Source organism: Bidens hawaiensis, unplaced genomic scaffold (assembly GCF_021521415.1).
Source record: "Bidens hawaiensis isolate Kalapana, Puna unplaced genomic scaffold, B.hawaiensis_p1.1 tig00046153_1, whole genome shotgun sequence".
NCBI classification, from domain to species: Eukaryota; Viridiplantae; Streptophyta; class Magnoliopsida; order Asterales; family Asteraceae; genus Bidens; species Bidens hawaiensis.
Genome location: NW_027498228.1, coordinates 1 through 14,414, shown reverse-complemented (window position 1 = coordinate 14,414; position 14,414 = coordinate 1). Strand labels below are relative to the sequence as shown.

The 14,414-nt window shown below is 36.6% G+C and overlaps 1 pseudogene across 1 annotated transcript; it reads left to right on the top strand.

Moving 5' to 3' along the window:
• Window positions 1-2,414: 2,414 nt before the first annotated feature.
• Window positions 2,415-14,408, top strand: LOC143596204 (phosphoinositide phospholipase C 2-like; annotated as a pseudogene). Its single transcript, XR_013146662.1, has 8 exons — window positions 2,415-2,720; window positions 9,079-9,275; window positions 9,371-9,507; window positions 11,558-12,025; window positions 12,509-12,626; window positions 12,967-13,110; window positions 13,263-13,349; window positions 14,211-14,408. The product of XR_013146662.1 is annotated as a phosphoinositide phospholipase C 2-like (transcript).
• Window positions 14,409-14,414: the final 6 nt, after the last annotated feature.

The window sequence follows — 14,414 nt, the reverse complement described above, 5'->3', positions numbered from 1 at the left end:
ACCTTGCTTATTTCATTTTGGTCATCTATCTAATTGCCAAGTATTTGCTACGTGTCTATTTTTTGAATCATCTTTTCCTTTGGTTCGTCTGATGCATGGATTCACCTGTTTGTTGCCGTGATTCTTTCATTTTACAAGTCAATTTGATTGATTTGAGGTATGATTAATGTTAATTTACCAATTTCTTCTATTGTAATTATGGTTTGTGCTTAATATATTTTGGGCATCGATTAATTTTTTTTCACTTGAACGTGTGTTTTGATGTGTTTAGGGCTGGTGTGGGGATGTCGCCGGTGTTACGATTCTTCAATTCATCATCTATTGTAACCAGATCAATTTCATCTATCCCTCAAGTGTTGCGTCACGCCACCACCATCTTCACTTCGACCATTGTATTTACTGCTCACTTGTTTATTTAAAAATTATTCGAATAAAATACAAGTTTGTTTACAACCCTAAATGAAAATATCAAATGTAGTAGAATTCAATATTAATTAAACAATTTAAATAAATAAAAACACATTATAGACAACTAAAATCTAAAATCAAACAACCAAATTGTAAATCCTAGATATGTTTTTAACAATTCAACGTGTCCATAGTATGAATTTTTAAAGATCTATCGACATGATGCAAATACCATATTTAAATTAAATTTAACAATCGAACCAATGCCTCAATATCAAAAGGTTACAACTCCCAGCATTCAAAACTTTAATGCAAAGGATTTTTCTTAGTTCCAAATCATTATAAAAACAAACTTTTTGGCAAAAACCAAATCAACAATCAATCAAACACAAATTAAATTACAAGTGGCGACTAATAATCATATCCATGTGAAAATGACCTTTGTTGTATGGTTGAAAATGTGTATTAGAGAGGACCATAAATTTGCACGGCAATAAAAATATAGAATTTGTGGAGCTGCTAGTTTGCTAAGTCTTTTATTTCTCAAGTTCCATGTATGATTTAAGCTTTACTATAAAGAATAAAGAGATCATTATGTTAGGATATAAGGTTTTTGGATGAGATCAACGGCCCACGTTTCATGAGTAAACTTGTAGCATCCAACACTTAATGTTAACAAATGTAGATGAACGATATTGGGCTTGTCCGAGGTGTTACAACCACACTTAAGGACTCATTGTACTTGATGTGGTTCGCCTCAACATCAATAGAGACATGCGTGACTTTATTGAAAAATGAAATAGTTAATTAATAATGATACAAAACTAACTACATGGGGGGTAGTTACACATTTCGAGTTGAAACTTAGAACCACGTCAAGATCACAAAATGCACCTAGGACCAAAGCCAAATGAAAGATATACACCAAAGGAGACGGGTATGTATTTTATCATGATAATGTGATATTCCTTTCCAAGGCAATCAACAAATAGTGAGGGGTATGGAAGTAGTACACATGATGACATTATAAAAGCAATGCGTTATGTGAACGCTAAATAAATTTCTATGTAGAGTGAAACGTCAATTCATTACACATGGTGTCATAAAGTTGATAAGAATTAAAAGTACTTACTTAAAAACAAGTAGAGAAACTATAAATAGAAAATAATCATATAAAGTTAACTAGTTTTTATCCCCCGTATTACGGGGGGTTGTTTAATATTGTTTATTCTAATATTTATTTATTTTTTGAATTTATATTTTTATTGTATGAAAGTTAATAATGTACTTATGGTTTGATAATATATTTTTCACAAATAAATGAGATATTATAACCCGGTTTAAAAGCTATATGGTTTTGATGAGACCCAAGACCCGTTTATGTTTTTTACTATAAAAATTGGTTATTAATTATAAATAATATTTATGGAAGTTAATAATATACTTATGGTTTGATGAGACCAAAGACTCGTTTATTTTTTTTACTATAAAATTGGTTTTCTAATTTAAATAATATATATATATATATATATATATCTTTTTTAAAATAAATAAGATATTAATTTTTATTATATCCTATGTTATAGGATTTTTAAATAAATAATTTGGTGAGAATAATTTTTAATTTAATGAGATGTTATAACTCGTTTAGGAATATCTGGGTTTGGTAAGACCCATACTTATGAATTCGGATCAAATGCATGAGAAAACTCCATTTAAAAATCAAGCAAATCTGGTGACTCAAAAAAACAAAGAGCGACACTTAAGATAAGATTTTTATTTCTTCGTTTATATATATTATAGATTACGTTCCCATGATACGTCTCCTTCACGTCTCCACAATAACAACACAGTGGGTCCCACACACTCAATGCCTTGCTGTACCTTTAAACCTGATTACAACAATCATACATTCATACCTTCCTATCTCTATAAAATACAATACAAATCCCCAATTATTATTATTATACGAACCCCCAATTCTGACCCTAATTCTCCACTCACAAATCAACAACAATGTCAAAGCAGACCTACAAAGTCTGCTTCTGTTTCCGGTGGAGGTTCCGGCTGGCCGCCACCGAGGCTCCGCCGCCGGTCAAAGCTCTGTTCGAGAAGTACTCCGCATCATGAACGCCGATCAACTCCACCGGTTTTTAATTGAGGTGCAGAAGCAAGAGAATGCTACTCTGGAAGATGCTCAAGAGATTATGCGTAGTTCGGCTCATCTATTTCATCGCAAGGGTGTTAATATTGAGGCGTTCCTTTAGTACTTGTTTAGTGACTCTAATCCTGCTCTCGATCCGAATCGTTCGGTATGTTTTTATATGATATTATAGAAGAGATCTAATTAATTACTAGTATTTAGTACGAATTAGTATGTACTGTGTTTAAAACTATCTGTTTTTTAATTAAATGAACAAACATTATTCGATGTTGTGTTCGTTCATTCGTGAACGTTCGGTAATTTGTTATTATTTTATTAGTAATAATCAACCTAACATAGTAACATATAAATTTTAAAATTTTATTACTTATGTTTAGTTTCTTTGTTTCGTTGATGGTTTGTTTTATAAAGTCTTGATTTAACTAACAACAAATCTAACTTTATGCTTCGTTGTCATTATCAGAATAAAACAATCGATTGGTGGATGATTATGTTTATGGTTATTATTATTATCTCAAAGTGCTTAGCCTTTTATTTTATTAAGGTGATTATGTCATATGTTTTGGATCAGGATTTTTTTTCTTAAATAGTACATGTTCGTGAACAAGTTCAATTCCTTCGAACGAACACGAACAAGATTTGTGTTCCTTCATTTGTGTTCGTGAACGTTTGGACTTTGGTAATTTGTTATTACGTTCATTTGTTTATATTCGTAATTTAAAGGTTTGTTTTATACTTTTTATAATATTTTATTTGTAATAATCAACCTAACATTTAAATTTTATAATTTTTATTTTTTATGTTGAGTTTATTCCATTAATGGTTTGATTTATAAAGTCTTGCATTAACTAACAACAAATCTAACTTGTGCTTCGTTGACATTATCAGAATAAAACAATTGTTTGATGGATGATTATGTTTAGATTATTATTATTATTATTATTATTATTATTATTATTATTATTATCTCAGTGCTTAGCTTTTTATTTTATTAAGGTGATTATGTCTAATGTTTTGGATTAAGATTTTTTTTTTCTTAAATAGTACATGTTCGTTTGCGTTCGTGAACAAGGTCAATTCTTTAATGAACGAACACGAACAAGATTTTACGTTTGATTAGCGTTATGTAATACAACGAACAAGATTTTACGTTTGCGTTCCTAATTTCTACACCAGGGTAAGACACTTTATGTAATAATGGTCAAGTTATTTGAGTTAGGTTTGATCTTTAGCGTGCTAATTATTTTACTCATCGTGTTCTGTTAATTGATTTAGGTTAGGTTTGATCTCTAATGAGCTAATCATTTTCTTTTGCAAACCAGTTGTTTTCAACATAACTAAATTGTTTTTAAAGTAATTAAATTGTCCACATTTTCAATACATAAACCTCAGCTATTGTTTTATTCAAAAGTTATAGTTTTGTTGTAAAGATAAACTTTTGTAATAGTATTTTACACACAATTTTTTAAATAACAAATTGTTTTTGAGAATAAGTTACTAAACCCATTTCACCTAATGCCTAATGGTGACAATTCTCGACACGGCGTGCTCGAGATTATGCGTAGTACGACTCATCTATTTCATCGCAAGGGGTTTAACATTGAGGCGTTCTTTAAGTACTTGTTTAGTGACTCTAATCCGGCTCTTGATCCTAATCGTTCGGTATGTTTTGATATTTTTTTGTAGAAGAGATTTAATTAATTAATATTTAGCTAATTAGAATTGATTTTGCACTTTTTTAACATAGAAAACTTATAAAAAACAGTTAGTTGATAGTTCGTACCATGGAAAATTTGGTTTTCTCGCGTCTGAAGCTGTGGAGTTACTTAGCGAGTTACTTAGCTGAGTTCAACGACACAGTAATGTTATGACTCCAAGATAGCAGCTCAGCTTGCTTTCTGTTTCGATGTGATCACTACTTTTCAGTTTAAAATATACAAGCTAACAATCTACTAAAAAATGAACGGACACGAACAGTATCAGATGATAAATTAAACCTAGTATTATATACTTATATTATTATTATTAGATAGATAAAATATGGCGGCTGGCTGTATAACCGTTATAAACGGTTAACCGCCATTTTGTTTGTGTATAAATATGACTATTGTACTAATGTATCATTCACCCAAGATATTCAATAAAATATCCATTCGTTCATACAAGAATTCGATTCCATACTTTGTTTGTTCACACATACATACAACATGAACAAAACGAATTCATTAATGATGTTGACGATGATTACGACTTCCGCTAATAAACAGAACTATCTGTTTTTTTAATTAAATGAACGAACATTATTAGATGTGGTGTTCGTTCATTTGTGTTTGTGAACGTTTGGTAATGTGTTATTACGTTCGTTTGTTTATGTTATCACACCTCTTTCTCTTTCTCTTTCTCTCAGTCTTTTGAGCTATTGACTGTTAAATCTTTAACAGGAAGAGTTTATTCAACGAAAATAACCCAAATCCCATTTTCACTTTGTACATTCAAAAAGGAATCATCATCAACTAAAATTTTGAAGAAAATAGTTTGCCCGCCAGGTGTTCGACAAAACGCTTCAATGAAATAATCTTTGTTTTTGGTGTTTTGAGGAAGGGAGGGCAACGGGTGGTTGCTCTCCTCCTTCCTCTTTGGTTCGGGTGTTCATTCCTCAAACTTAACTCGAGTTTTGTTTTATTATTATTTTTCTTGGTGTGGTACGTGGCTACCGGGGTGTTTTGTGGGTCGGGGGTGGTATGACCGGGGCTATTGAGGAGGTTGTTTGGCCGTGTCCGTTTAGAGGCTTCCACTGTTGCCCGGATGGATTACCGGGGTCCAAGGGGGTTCGATTGGCCGCACATATTAAGCGGCTTCATTTGTCATCGGATGACAAGAAAGAGACCTTACGGGAGGCGATCTCGACAAATTTGGATTTGTTTATTTCGGTTGGTGAGGCTTTAAAGGTCTCGCGTAGGTGGATGTGTGGAGCGTGTATGGAGTCACATGCTCTCCGTCGAGGGTGCCATCATGATGACGGGTCGGTCTGGTACAGGTGTGTCACGGGAGATGTGGAGGAATATATAGTGGGGATTGCGAAGCCACATGTTAGGAGGAAGGTTGTCGTGGTGGGAAGGGTGGAGGTGGATGTAGCTCTCCTTGAGCGTGTCTTCACTCTTCCTATTACGACTGTTAAAAACATTCCTCATAGTTGTCGTATGGCTTTTTCCCAAGCCTTAGTGGGTGCTCTGGGTAAGGTGGCGGCTATGCTAGAGTCTGTTGAGGCGTGGGTGAAACTGTTGTTACCACGTTGCACCTTACGAGTTTTCAGACCTTCTAATCGTCAGCAACGCAGGTCTGGCAATAGAAAGTCTGAGCAATGCCGAATTATTCAACGGTCGCTATCCGCTTGGGGTGACCGTGACGGTTTCTTTGAGCTCCTTATATCGCTTTTTAACCAACCCCTAGGAGATGCCCCGGGTGGTGATGCGTTTGTACCCGAGTCTAACAACGCCGGGTTGGGCGCCAATGTTAAACAATGTTTGCGAAAAGTTGCGGACGGGCATTTCACTGCTGCGGTCAAGGTATTATGCTCTTCAGAGGTTACACCTTTCGGTAAGGATACTTTGAACGCTTTGTTGTCTAAGCATCCCATCATGGCATCTCCGATCATGCCTGCTTCCTTGCTTTCTGAGTCTCCCCTTGTCGTGGACGTTGATAGTGTGCTTGGGTGCATTAAGTCTTTCCCTAAAGGGACTTCGTGTGGGCGGGACGGTTTGCGAGCCCAACACATTTTAGATGCGTTGTGCGGAGAGGGGTCTCCGATTGCGGATGGTTTGCTCAAGGCTTTCTCTGCGGTGGTTAATTTATTTTTGGGGGGAAGGTGTCCTAAGGTGTTGGCAGAGTTTGTTGCGTCTGCCCCACTTACGCCGTTGCTTAAACCGGACAATGGGATTAGACCTATTGCCGTTGGGGCCATTTGGAGGCGGTTGGTCTCTAAGGTGGCTATGAGGGGTGTCGGGAAGGAGATGGCTAAATACCTCGGTGACTTTCAATTTGGGGTGGGAGTCCCCAGTGGGGCAGAGGTCGTGCTTCATAGCGCGAACAGGTTTCTAAATCAGTTTCATTCGGATGGGTCATTGGCTATGCTTACTGTTGATTTCTCCAATGCCTTCAACTTAGTAGATAGGACGACCCTTTTACATGAGGTTCGGAGTCGATGTCCTTCCATTTCTCTTTGGGTGGATTTTTTATATGGGCAGTCGGCTAGGTTATATGTGGGTGATACTTTCATTAAATCCACCACTGGGGTTCAACAGGGGGACCCTCTTGGGCCTCTCCTTTTTGCCTTAGCTTTGCACCCACTTGTTCACCAAATCAGAGATCGGTGCAAGCTTCTCTTTCATGCTTGGTACTTGGATGATGGCACGATTATCGGGGATACTAGAGAGGTAGCCAAAGCATTAGATAGTATCAGGTCTGACGGGCCTCGTTTGGGTCTTGAATTAAACGTTAAGAAAACAGAGTTATTTTGGCTAACATGCAATGGGGTGAAGGCACAGGAGGGGTTGTTCCCTTGCGGGATTAGAAGGCCGGTGCTTGGCGTGAAACTCCTTGGTGGTGCTGTAAGCCGGGATGCGGGGTTTATCAGCAGTTTGGCTATGAAAAGGGCATCTAGTGCTGTGGAACTGAAGAGCTGTCTCCCAAGACTTCGGGATCCTCAATGCGAGCTTCTTTTGCTTCGCTCATGTATGGGAGTCGCCAAGCTTTTGTTCGGTTTGAGAACGTGCAAACCTATGTATGTGGGGGAAGTTGTTTCTATATTTGACAATGGCCTTCGAAGGGCGATTGAGGACATCGTGGTTTGTGGAGGTCCGTTCTTTGGGGATCTCCAATGGAGGTTGGCATCACTTCCGATCCGTTATGGGGGGTTGGGTCTCTGTTCGGCCGAGGATGTATCTACATATGCTTTTGTGGCTTCGAGAGCACAGTCGTGGTGTTTGCAAGACCATATTCTTCGGGGTTGTGATATTTATGGGTTGGACTCTGATTATGGGTGTGCGATGGATCGTTTACGTACTTCACTTCCAGATTTTGATCTTAGCGGGTTCTCTAATAAGGACACCGCCCCCCCTAAAGCCCAACATGTTGTGGCGAGTGCCTTATTTAGTGGAATCGTCAAGAGTTTAGAAGTGAAGTTTGATCTATCCCCTCGCCAAAAGGCGGTGTTTGAATGCCTTCGGGCTCCTCGGGCTCAGGATTTTCTAACGGCCATCCCCATTGAAGGATTAGGCCAACGTATGTCGGGTTTGGAGTATCGGGCTATCCTTAAGTACCGGTTAATGATCCCTATGTTCCCGACGGATGAACCTTGCCCAATTTGTCGTAAGGTCTGTTTGGATTCTTTTGGTGACCATGCGGTGCATTGCAAAGAATTGCCTGGCTTTAAATACAGACATGATCTGGTTAGGGATGTTCTGTGTGATGTTCTTAAACGGGCAGGGATTTCTGCTAAAAAGGAGGCCCCTGTTAACTTTCTCACGGATCCTATTGAAGGGAGGTCTACTTTACGACCAGCTGATATTCTTGTGTTCGGGTGGGCAGGGGGGGAACACGCCTGTGTGGATCTTACAGGAGTGTCTCCTCTTGTTGGGCTCAGGGACCGTGGGTTTGTTGTGGGTCAGGCTGCGTTGAAGGCTGAATCGGGCAAAGTTGTTAAACACGAGAAAGCTTGTTTAGATAATCAACATGTCTTTCTACCATTTGCCTTTGATACATTTGGTTTTCTGGCTCCAGAGGCTGTGAAATTTTTGAGTAGGGTTCAGCGCGTCGTACACGGAACCTCTTCAGCTTCTAGGTCCCAAAGCTTCGTTTTTAGCAGGATTGGCTTTGCTATTCAAAAGGGGGTTGCGGCGCAGCTTGTTGCCCGTTTGCCTGCAACTTTATTGTAATCGTTTTATAGTAAATTATATGATAATAATAATAATAATAATAATAAAATGGACTTTGTATTAAACATTAATGCAATGGAAAATGGTCTTTACAAATTAAAAATAATCAACCTAACATTTAAATTTTATAATTTTTATGGTTTATGTTGAGTTTGTTTCATTAATGGTTTGATTTATAAAGTCTTGCTTTAACTAACAACAAATTTAACTTGTGCTTCGTTGACATTATCAGAATAAAACAATCGATTGGTGGATGATTATGTTTAGATTATTATTATTATTATTATATTATTATTATTATTATTATTATCTCAGTGCTTAGCTTTATATTTTATTAAGGTGATTATGTCTAATGTTTTGGATTAAGATTTTTTTTCTTAAATAGTACATGTTCGTTTGCGTTCGTGAACAAGGTCAATTCCTTAATGAACGAACACGAACAAGATTTGACGTTTGATTAGCGTTCATGAACCGTTCGTGAACTAGTTTAATGCTAAACAAACGAACATGAAAAAGGCTTCGTTCGGTTCGTTTACAGCTGTAATGAGGATAAATGTCTTTGTTATCTTTCAGGTTCATCATGATATGAATGCTCCGTTATCTCACTATTTTATATTCACTGGTCACAATTCTTATTTAAATGGGAACCAATTGAGCAGTGATTGTAGTGATGCTACAATAGTTAAAGCATTGCAGAAAGGTGTGAGGGTTATTGAGTTGGATAAACGGCCTAATTCAAATAAGGATGACGTGGATGTTCTTCATGGAAGGTATGGTGTATATTTGTTGCTACTTGCTAATTTTTCTAATTGAAATTTGCTTTGTTTTCATGGTAATTGTTGTCAATGTTTGGTTTGTTGTGTAGGACATTGACAACTCCGGTTCAATTGATTTAAGTGTTTAAAGTCTATCAAGAATAATGCTTTCACTGCATCTGAGTATCCTGTTGTGATTACCCTTGAAGACCATCTTACTACTGATCTTCAGGCTAAAGTGGCTAAGGTGAGTAACTTTGTCTTAGTTTCTTATTTACAATCCAGCAAACTTTAAAAAAATGCAGTAAGCTATATATATGTTTTTTTCAATGTACATAGCATACTTATTATAACCGTTTTTTTTTGCAACATACCTGTTGGACTTAATTCGTTTTGGCTCACAGGCTAATTGGGTTAAGAATATTTTAGAGTTAGTTTTAGTTTATTTTTTGTAGTTCTACTTTAGGTTTTTTATTTAGTTTTCTTTTAATTGGTTTAGGGTTTCTTGTTCTTTAAGTTTGGTTCTCCCATTTAAAGGGTCTATTAGTCTTGTCTTTAATAATTGTATTCGGTTCATATTAATAAAAAGACTATCATAGTTTTGATCAATGTGAGTTTTCGTTTCTTTTCTTATTGTTTGCGATCTGACTTGTGCCATTAATACTTACCATTCTTTTACCAAATTACTAAAATTGTTGCATTAAGTGTAGGCCTGTGTAAAATTGGTTCGTTTAACATTAACCAAACAAACGGTCGAACACGAACAATTGAACGGACGGGGTTTCGTATTGTATAACACTTCTCGGTAATATTAACATACAGCATGCACACAACATACAAACGTATACACACAACATACAACATGTACACACAACACCCAAGCCTTCACCAACGAACACAATGCCGCCTGAACCACACACGCAACAAATTAAACAAAGTCGAACTGCATAAGCAGCTTTACCGACTTGTACTTTTCGCCTTTCTGGTTGTACAATGGAACTGCTCGAATGCCCTTACGAAGCTCAGAATTCGGTAGGCATGTTTGACCACCAAAATTATCCTTTTTTGACATGTCATATTTATGAACTTCAATCCTAAGAATAGCAGGTTCTGGGACCGATAACGGGAATTCAAATTCTTCGTTTCATGCGGGTATCCCTCTGATTGCTTTTGTTCTTTTCATTATAGTATGAGCAGATACTCCCGCTATTCCAACCAGCATTGCATCATGTTATAATATGTTTATAACACGTGATCGATAATATATAATTACTTTCTGAAGGTGGGTTGGGTAAATGCAAGGCATATATTTATTCTTGTCATAAGTACCACCCTAATCCAAACACACCTAAATATCGTGTAACCCAAACAGGACCGATGTAACTGACTTATCTAAACAAGTCAAATGGGTTCGTTGGCAGGTTGTAAGTACATTGTAAATATATCATAAACGGGCTTATGAATTGTAAAATATTGGGTTGGTGGGCTATCAGGTTTGGAATGCGTTGACGGGGAGTTGACTGGTCAACCTTTTTATTAAACGAGTTAAACATGTTAACCTGAACATGGTCTGTTTAACTAAACGAGTTAAATATGTCAACGACAACGTCAACATGGCTTGTTTATTAAACGGGGTAGATAAACCCATCCTTTCGTCGCCGTGTCGAGAATTGTCACCATTAGGCATTAGGTGAAATGGGTTTAGTAACTTATTCTCAAAAACAATTTGTTATTTAAAAAATTGTGTGTAAAATATTATTACAAAAGTTTATCTTTACAACAAAACTATAACTTTTGAATAAAACAATAGCTGAGGTTTATGTATTGAAAATGTGGACAATTTAATTACTTTAAAAACAATTTAGTTATGTTGAAAACAACTGGTTTGCAAAAGAAAATGATTAGCTCATTAGAGATCAAACCTAACCTAAATCAATTAACAGAACACACGATGAGTAAATTAATTAGCATGCTAGAGATCAAACCTAACTCAAATCACTTGACCATTATTACATAAAGTGTCTTACCCTGGTGTAGAAATCAGGAGGTGAGTATGCATCAAAATGTGTAGGTTTAAAATCAGAGGACAATCCTTCGCCCATAAAAACGGTTACCGCCCCATGCGAATGGTCATCTTCTTCCTCTTCCGAATCATCCTTAAATTCAGCAGTACTCCTGGATTTTAAAGCTGGGAAGTTCACCGCCCCATGCTTCTGATGAATCATTATCTTTCTGTGAAGCGTTTCCACTTGCCTTAGTTTCTTGGGATTTAAGATACTCTTTTGGAGGTTTAGTAGATATAATAATCCTTCTTTTCAGATTTTCTGGAGATGGGAATTCCTCTAAACTCTCTGTGTTTGGAGTAAACAGCATGTCTCCAAATGTTTCAGTAACCATCTTCAGTTTAAGCACATTGTAAAAGAAGGATTATTATATCTACTAAACCTCCAAAAGAGTATCTTAAATCCCAAGAAACTAAGGCTAGTGGAAGCGCTTCACAGAAAAATTGATTCCTAAGAAGCATGGGGTGGTGAACTTCCCAGCTTTAAATCCAGGAGTACTGCTGAATTTAAGGATGATTTGGAAGAAGCAGAAGATGACCATTGTGCCCTTGAATATAGGAATTTGATTGATATTCATGCTGGAAGAGGGAAGGGCGGTTTAGACGATTGGCTGAGAGTTGACCCTGATAAAGTCAGACATCTTAGCTTACGTGAGCAAGAGCTTGAGAAGGCAGCAAAAACTCATGGGCCACAGATTGTCAAGTATTGTCTTAGTTTTTACATTATATATATTTAGTTATATACAATGCCCTGCTGGCGGTGCACGCATATAATGTATATATGTGTGAACTCTCGGGTGGGCAAAAGTAAAATTGCACTAATTTTGACGTTATTTTACTAATCTCGTGAAAATAACGTTAAAAGTGGGGGAAGGTTAATCAGGCATCATGTGGTGGCGTTGATAGCCGAAAGACAAGGGCACATGCACCAATCAGCCGGTGTCCCGATGATTGAGTGCTATGTGCCTTATGTCCAAGGCTTGATGCAAAACTACTATCGAGCCGGGGGTCTCATCGGAAGCAGCCTCTCTATCCCTATGGGGTAGAGGTAAGGTTGTCTACATCTTACCCTCCTCAGACCCTACCATAGCATTGCTATTGGTGGGATATACTGAGTACGATGATGATGATGATGATGATATATTTAGTTATATACAGATATATACTAAGAATTCGCTTGATTTAGGTTCACTCTGAGGAATATTCTGAGAGTATATCCTAAGGGGATACGTTTTGACTCGTCTAATTATAACCCACTGATTGGGTGGATGCATGGAGCTCAGATGGTGACATTTAATATGCAGGTTTGTTCCTAAAATATTAAGTTACTGTCGATTTTTGCTTGATTTGGCTAAATGCCCCAAAAGAAGAGCAAAGTTATTGAATAATATCAATTAAAATACTTAAAAGTAGCATGCTAAAAAGAACACAAAAATATTGAGTTAAAGCTATAGTAGCCGGTCTAATGATTAACAAAAGTAACAAAGTAGTCAAGATGCTTACTAGTTCCAACAAAGACTGATGGTATTCACTCACAGAAAAAAGTATATTAGTAATAAATGATAGACAACATAAAGGTGTAGTGGCAGTTTGGTTCCTAGTTTCTATTACTTATAAGCCACCCATGATAAATTATGTTGGCAGGGATATGGAAGATCACTTTGGGTTATGCAAGGAATGTTCAAGGCCAATGGTGGTTGTGGATATGTCAAGAAACCTGATATCTTGATGAGAAATGACTCCATCTTTGACCCGAGAGTTACATTACCTGCCAAAATCACTCTCAAGGTAAAAAAATATTTTTTTTCATCTGCCTTTTGTGGGTCCCATTGCATACAATTGGATATTTTTAAATCGCCTATTTACATTTCTTTTAATTCTTGTAGTTCAATCTCTTAAGTTTCTTTTTGACTAACAAAAGTTTTCTTGATGCTTCTTAGGTAACCGTTTTTATGGGCGAAGGATGGTCCTCTGATTTTAAGCCTACACATTTTAATGCATACACACCTCCTGATTTCTACACCAGGGTAAGACACTTTATGTAATAATGGTCAAGTGATTTGAGTTAGGTTTGATCTCTAGCATGCTAATTATTTTACTCATCGTGTGTTCTGTTAATTGATTTAGGTTAGGTTTGATCTCTAATGAGCTAATCATTTTCTTTTACAAACCAGTTGTTTTCAACATAACTAAATTGTTTTTAAAATAATTAAATTGTCCACATTTTCAGTACATAAAACCTCCGCTGTTGTTTTATTCAAAAGTTATAGTTTTGTTGTAAAGATAAACTTTAACAATAATATTTAACACACAATTTTTTAAATAACAAATTGTTTTTGAGAATAAGTTACCAAACCCATCTCACATAATGCCTAATGGTGACAATTCTTTGACACGGCGACGAAAGCATGGGTCGATCTAACCCGTTTAATAAACAAGCCATGTTGACGTTGTCGTTGACATGTTTAACTCGTTTAGTTAAACAGACCATGTTCAGGTTGACATGTTTAACCCGTTTAATAAAAATGTTGACCAGATCCTCCCGTCAACGCATTTCAGACCCGTTAGCCCACTAACCCAATATTTTGCAATTCATAAGCCCGTTTATGACGTGTTTACAATGTATTTACAACCTGCCAACAAACCCATTTGACTTGTTTAGATAAGTCAGTTACATTGGTCCTGTTTGGGTTACACGATTTTTAGGTGTGTTTGGGTTAGTTTGGTACTTCTGACAAGAATAAATATATGATCATGTTCGAGATCATCAATTCAACCGGAAACCGACCCAGTTGCCTTGTATTTACCCATCCATTTGCCACTTTCAGAAAGTAATTATTTATTATCGATCACGTGTTATAAACATATTATAACATGATGCAATGCAGGTTGGAATAGCGGGAGTATCTGCTGATACTATAATGAAAAGAACAAAAGCAATCGAGGACAATTGGATACCCGCATGGAACGAAGAATTTGAATTCCCGTTATCGGTCCCAGGAACATGCAATTCTTAGGATTGAAGTTCATGAGTATGACATGTCAGAAATCATGATTTTGGTGGTCAAACATGCCTACTGATTTCTAAGATT